Raw genomic sequence first — 7725 nt, 5'->3', positions numbered from 1 at the left:
AGGCTCGCTCTGCATTAGAAATTAGCGAACACAACGACATCCGCCTTAAAAATCCAAATCCTTTAAAATTCCTACCAAACAGCCATTCACGACCCAATTTTTTATGAGGTCGGCAGAGGAGCAAAAGATCGTCATCGGTTAGGAGATGTGAGTTCATGGAGCCGAGGGACTGAAATGGTCATCGAGCTCATCCGATCAACTGGATGAATTTCACCTTGAAGGGGCCCAATCCAAAAGTTCCGGAGGTCATCTCCTGGAACTCTCGAGAACAAGGCCCATCTTACATGCAAACTCTGCTACTGCGCAAACATAGGTTGCAATTAAAGAGAAATTGCGAGGCCGTCACAATGGCCCGAGGCCAATGGCTCCGACTAAGTCAATTTTCTCTTGCAATCACCATGCCGCCGTTCACAGAGAGATCTCCCCATTCACTTGTGACGCGACGCACAATCCAAGGTCTAGACGCGAGACCGCCCTTGAAAGAAAGACCACTTTCCAAGACATCCCCCGATGACACATTGGAACGTCAACCACTGTCGAACCACTCCCAATGTTGTGCCGATCGAGTTGGCATAGAGGCGACCTTAGGGAGCTCCCGCGTAGCAATCGAGATGTGCTTTCGTGCCCATCTCTCACAAAAACCAATGTTAGCTGTGGACAAATTTGGAATCCAAGGGCTCGCATCCATCGATATCGTCGGCACTGGGTCTATATATTCAAAGGCCACGGAGAGGTTCCGATAAGAGAAGCTCCCCTGCTCGCTCGCACAAACATATCCCAAATTCTAGACACAAGCTCCCGCCCTTAGCGTCGCTCTCCAGATCATCGCAATGACACATTGGAACGACAACCGCTGTCGAACAACTCCCAAAATTGTGGCAATGGAGTGAGAAAGAAGAGAAACTTTGGGGAGCCGCGCATAGCAAACGGGCTGTGCTGCTGCTTCATTCCACTCTTATATAGATCCGAAATCGTTGATTTTGTTTGGAATCCGAGGCTGCATTCGTCCTTGCTCAAACAAGCAATGGCTCTTCTAATCGAATGGCCACGGGGAGCTTCCGATAACAAAGGCTCCCTTGTCACTCGTGATGCGCAGGCCAACTGCTAGACGACGGGTCGCCCTTCAGATCGCTGCCCAGGCAACCACCACAACGGCACCATTGGAACGACAACCGCTGCCGAACCGTTATGAAAATTTTGTGCCAAAGAAGTTGTTGCGTAGAGAACGACTCTGGGGAGAGAGCCCTCGCATAGCAAAATCGGGATGGCTTCACGGCCCTCCCAATAGAAACGATGCTGGTGCCAATATTCCAAAAATCCGAATAACTTGTCTTTCGCGAACACCAGCACTGATTTCTATTGGGGAGGGTCGCCGAGAACTTTTGTTATCAAAGCTCCCATTGTAAGCCGCGATAGGCACACAAAAAATCGCTAGAGCCCCAAGCACCCACCTCATGGCTAGACAAGGGCTCGCCATTAGTAGATCAACTTCGAAATCGCTGAACAGCCGCGCTGTGGAATGGCAACCGCTGCCAAGCCTCTTCCGTAATTGCGTCGGTCGAGTGATCGAAGAAGGTGATCTAAGAGAGAGTCCGAGGCTAGGGATTCGTTGGGTGATTCGCGCCGATAGCAAAAAATTATGCAATACCCGAGCAACACCGGACGGAGGTGCTAGACGAGGGCTCCCGTTTTAGATCGAGTTTTAAAACCACCAAGTAGACGCGGTGAGGGCTGGCAACCGCTGCCAAACCTTTTTCCGAAATTGCGCCAGCTGAGTGACAAGAAAACATGATCTAAAGGAGAGTCAGGGAATAGCACCCTCGAGGGTGGGCTTCATGCCCCTCTAATTGATTCAACGTCGGCGTCCACCGTTTCAAAATCCGACATATCCATCCGCCCTGACAGCGGCGTTGAATCAATGAGGGGGGCACGGGAGAGGCTCGCGGCAACCACCTCTCCCCTTGTGGCCGCGATAGGCACGCAAAAAAATTTGCTAGAGCGCCAAGCACCCACCTCATGGCTAGAGACAAGGGCTCGCCATTAGATCAACTTCGAAATCGCTGAACAGACGCGCTGTAGAATGGCAACCGCTGCCAAGTCTCTTCCGTAGTTGCGTCGGTCGAGTGATCGAAGAAGGTGATCTAAGAGAGGGTCCAAGCGTAGGCATTCGTTGGGAGATTCGCACCGATGGCATAAAATTATGCAATACCCGAGCAACACCGGACGGAGGTGCTAGACGAGGGCTCCCGTTTTAGATCGAGTTTTAAAATCACCAAGTAGACGCGGTGAGGGCTGGCAACCGCTGCCAAACCTTTTTCCGAAATTGCGGCAGCTGAGTGGCAAGAAAACATGATCTAAAGGAGAGTCCAGGAATAGCACCCTCGAGGGTGGGGGCTTCATGCCCCTCTAATTGATTCAACGTCGGCGTCCACCGTTTCAAAATCTGACATATCCATCCGCCCTGACAGCGGCGTTGAATCAATGAGGAGGGCACGGGAGAGGCTCGCGGCAACCACCTCTCCCCTTGTAGCCGCGATAGGCACGCAAAAAATTTTGCTAGAGTGCCAAGCACCCAACTCATGGCTAGAGACAAGGGCTCGCCATTAGATCAACTTCGAAATCGCTGAACAGACGCGCTGTAGAATGGCAACCGCTGCCAAGTCTCTTCCGTAGTTGCGTCGGTCGAGTGATCGAAGAAGGTGATCTAAGAGAGGGTCCAAGCGTGTAGGCATTCGTTGGGGGATTCACGCCGATGGCATAAATTTATGCAATACCCGAACAACACCGGACGGAGGTGCTAGACGAGGGCTCCCGTTTTAGATCGAGTTTTAAAATCACCAAGTAGACGCGGTGAGGGCTGGCAACCGCTGCCAAACCTTTTTCCAAAATTGCGCCAGCTGAGTGACAAGAAAACGTGATCTAAAGGAGAGTCCAGGAATAGCACCCTCGAGGGTGGGCTTCATGCCCCTCTAATTGATTCAACGTCGGCGTCCACCATTTCAAAATCCGACATATCCATCCGCCCTGACAGCGGCGTTGAATCAATGAGGGGAGCATGGGAGAGGCTCGCGGCAACCACCTCTCCCGTTGTAGCCGCGATAGGCACGCAAAAAAATTTTCTAGAGCGCCAAGCACCCACCTCATGGCTAGAGACAAGGGCTCGCCATTAGATCAACTTCGAAATCGCTGAACAGACGCGCTGTAGAATGGCAACCGCTGCCAAGTCTCTTCCGTAGTTGCGTCGGTCGAGTGATCGAAGAAGGTGATCTAAGAGAGGGTCCAAGCGTAGGGCATTCGTTGGGGGATTCGCGCCGATGGCATAAATTTATGCAATACCCGAGCAACACCGGACGGAGGTGCTAGACGAGGGCTCCTGTTTTAGATCGAGTTTTAAAATCACCAAGTAGACGCGGTGAGGGCTGGCAACCGCTGCCAAACCTTTTTCTGAAATTGCGCCAGCTGAGTGACAAGAAAACGTGATCTAAAGGAGAGTCTAGGAATAGCACCCTCGAGGGTGGGCTTCATGCCCCTCTAATTGATTCAACGTCGGCGTCCACCGTTTCATAATCCGACATATCCATCCGCCCTGACAGCGGCGTTGAATCAATGAGGGGGGCACGAGAGAGGCTCGCGGCAACCACCTCTCCCGTTGTAGCCGCGATAGGCACGCAAAAAATTTTGCTAGAGCGCCAAGCACCCACCTCATGGCTAGAGACAAGGGCTCGCCATTAGATCAACTTCGAAATCGCTGAACAGACGCGCTGTAGAATGGCAACCGCTGCCAAGTCTCTTCCGTAGTTGCGTCGGTCGAGTGATCGAAGAAGGTGATCTAAGAGAGGGTCCAAGCGTAGGCATTCATTGGGGGATTCGCGCCGTTGGCATAATTTTTTGCAATACCCGAGCAACACCGGACGGAGGTGCTAGGCGAGGGCTCCCGTTTTAGATCGAGTTTTAAAATCACCAAGTAGACGCGGTGAGGGATGGCAACCGCTGCCAAACCTTTTTCCGAAATTGCGCCAGCTGAGTGACAAGAAAACATGATCTAAAGGAGAGTCGAGGAATAGCACATCCAGGGTGGGCTTCATGCCCCTCTAATTGATTCAACGTCGGCGTCCACCGTTTCAAAATCCGACATATCCATCCGCCTTGACACCGGCATTGAATCAATGAGAGGGGCATGGGAGAGGCTCGCGGCAACCACCTCTCCTATATAAGCTATTAGTGCGAGGCTCACTCTGCATTAGAAATTAGCGAACACACCGACATCCACCTTAAAAATCCAAATCCTTTAAAATTCCTACCAAACAGCCATTCACGACCCAATTTTTTATGAGGTCGGCAGAGGAGCAAAAGATTGTCATCGGTTACGAGATGTGAGTTCATGGAGCCGAGGGACTGAAATGGTCATCGAGCTCATCCGATCAACTGGATGAATTTCACCTTGAAGGGGCCCAATCCAAAAGTTCCGGAGGTCATCTCCTGGAACTCTCGAGAACAAGGCCCATCTTACATGCAAACTCTGCTACTGCGCAAACATAGGTTGCAATTAAAGAGAAATTGCGAGGCCGTCACAATGGCCCGAGGCCAATGGCTCCGACTAAGTCAATTTTCTCTTGCAATCAACCATGCCGCTGTTCACAGAGAAATCTCCCCATTCACTCCCCATTCACTTGTGACGCGACGCACAATCCAAGTGCTAGACGCGAGCTCGCCCTTGAAAGAAAGACCACTTTCCAAGACATCCCCCATTCACTTGTGACGCGACGCACAACCCAAGTGCTAGACGCGAGCTCGCGCTTGAAAGAAAGACCACTTTCCAAGACATCCCCTGATGACACATTGGAACGACAACCGCTGTCGAACCATTCCCAATGTTGTGCCGATCGAGTTGGCACAGAGGCGACCTTAGGGAGCTCCCGCGTAGCAATCGGGATGTGGTTTCATACCCTTCTCTCACAAAAACCAATCTTAGCTGTGAACAAATTTCGCCGCAATGACACCATTGGAACGACGACCGCTGTCGAACAACTCCCGCATTTGTGCCCCGATGGAGTGAGAAAGAATAGCAACTTTGGGGAGCCGCGCATCGCAAACGGGCTGCTGCTTCATTCCGCTCTTATATATAGATCCGATGTCGTTGATTTCGTTTGGAATCCGAGGCTGCATTCGTCCTTGCTCACACAAGCAATGGCTATTCTCATCGAATGGCCACGGGGAGCTTCCGATCACAAAGGCTCCCTTGTCACTCGTGACGCGCAGCCCAACTGCTTTCCGAAATTGCGCCAGCTGAGTGACAAGAAAACATGATCTAAAGCAGAGTCGAGGAATACCACCTCGAGGGTGGGCTTCATGCCCCTCCAATTGATTCAACGTCGGCGTCCACCGTTTCAAAATCCGACATTTCCATCCGCCTTGACACCGCCGTTGAATCAATGAGAGGGGCACGGGAGAGGTTTGCGGCAACAACCTCTCCAATTTATTATGAGGTCGTCTAAGGAGCAAAAGATTGTCATCGGTTAGGAGATGTGAATTCATGTAGCCAAGGGGGACTGAAATGGTCATCGAGCTCATCCGATCAACTGGATGAATTTCACCTTGAAGGGGCCCAATCCAAAAGTTCCGGAGGTCATCTCCTGGAACTCTCAAGAACAAGGACCGTCTTACTTGCAAACTCTGCTACTGCGCAAACATAGGTTGCAATTAAAGAGAAATTGCCAAGCCATCACAGTGGCCCGAGGCCAATGCTCCGACTAAGTCAATTTTCTCTTGCAATCACCATGCCGCCGTTCACAGAGAGATTTCCCCATTCACTTGCGACGCGACGCACAATCCAAGTGATAGACGTGAGCTCGCCCTTGAAAGGCCAGCCCACTTTCCGAGACATCCCCCGATGACACATTGGAACGACAACCGCTGTCGAACCATTCCCAATGTTGTGCCGATCGAGTTGGCACAGAGGCGACCTTAGGGAGCTCTCGCGTAGCAACCGGGATGTGCTTTCGTACCCATCTCTCACAAAAACCAATCTTAGCTGTGAACAAATTTAGAATCCAAGGCTCGTATCCATCGATATCGTCGGCACTGGGTCTATATATTCAAAGGCCACGGAGAGGTTCCGATAAGAGAAGCTCCCCTGCTCGCTCGCACAAACATCCCAAATGCTAGACACAAGCTCCCGCCCTTAGCATCGCTCTCCAGATCGCCGCAATGACACATTGGAATGACAACCGCTGTCGAACAACTCCCGAATTTGTGCCGATGGAGTGAGAAAGACCAGCAACTTTGGGGAGCCGCGCATGGCAAACGGGCTGCTGCTTCATTCCGCTCTTATATATAGATCCGATGTCGTTGATTTCCTTTGGAATCCAAGGCTGCATTCGTCCTTGCTCACACAAGCAATGGCTCTTCTCATCGAATGGTCACGGGGAGCTTCCGATTACAAAGGCTCCCTTGTCACCCGTGATGTGCAGCACAACTGCTAGACGACGGCTCGCCCTTCAGATCGCTGCCCAGGCAACCACCACAACGGCACCATTGGAATGACAACCGCTGCCGAACCATTCCGAAATGTTTTTGCCAAAGAAGTTGTTGCAAAGAGAACGACTCTGGGGAGAGAGCCCTCGCATAGCAAAATCGGGATGGCTTCACGGCAGCTGTATGGGATTTGAATTCATGGAGCCAAGGGAGTGAAATGGTCATCGAGCTCATCCAATCAACTGGATGAATTTCACCTTGAAGGGGCCCAATCCAAAAGTTCCGGAGGTCATCTCCTGGAACTGTCAAGAACAAAGGCCAATCTTACATGCAAACTCTGCTACTGCGCAAACATAGCTTGCAATTATAGAGAAATTGCAAGGCCGTCACAATGGCCCGAGGCCAATGCTCCGACTACTAAGTCAATTTTCTCTTGCAATCACCATGCCGCCGTTCACAGAGAGATCTCCCCATTCACTTGTGATGACGCACAATCCAAGTGCTAGACGCGATCTCGCCCTTGAAAGGCCGCGTTCCAAGACATCCCGATGACACATTGGAATGACAACCGCTGTCGAACCATTCCCAATGTTGTGCCGATCGAGTTGGCACAGAGGCGATCTTAGGGAGCTCCCGCGAATCGATCGGGAAGTGCTTTCGTACCCATCTCTCACAAAAACCAATGTTAGCTGAACAATTTTAGAATCCAAGGCTCGTATCCATCGATATCGTCGGCACTGGGTCTATATTCAAAGGCCACAGAGAGGTTCCGATAAGAGAAGCTCCCCTGCTCTCTTGCACAAACATCCCCAAATGCTAGGCGCAAGCTCCGGCCCTTAGCATCGCTCTCCAGATCACCGCAATGACACATTGGAACGACAACCGCTGTCAAACAACTCCCGAATTTGTGCCGATGGAGTGAGAAAGAAGAGCCAGATCGGGTCGACGAAAATGGCTAAGCCAGATCGGGTCGGCCAGCATGGCTCGGCCACCATTTTTCGCCGAGAGCTTTCGATATTAAAGCTCCCATGTAGCCGCGATAAGTACACCATGACAAAATTGCTAGAGCGCCGAGCACCCATAGCAAATTGCCATTATACCAAGCAACGCCGGAGTGCTAGACAAGGGCTCATGTTTAGATCAAGTTTTAAAATCACCAAAAAGACACACCATGGATCGGCAACCGCTGCCTCACCTTTTCCAAAATTGAGTCATCGGAAAACATGATCTAAAGGAGAGCCGAGGAAAAGC

The sequence above is a fragment of the Cupressus sempervirens genome, chromosome 2 (genome assembly GCF_028749045.1).
Source record: "Cupressus sempervirens isolate cs-2001-9-10 chromosome 2, ASM2874904v1, whole genome shotgun sequence".
Taxonomy (NCBI): domain Eukaryota; kingdom Viridiplantae; phylum Streptophyta; class Pinopsida; order Cupressales; family Cupressaceae; genus Cupressus; species Cupressus sempervirens.
Note: the sequence above shows the minus strand (reverse complement) of the source record.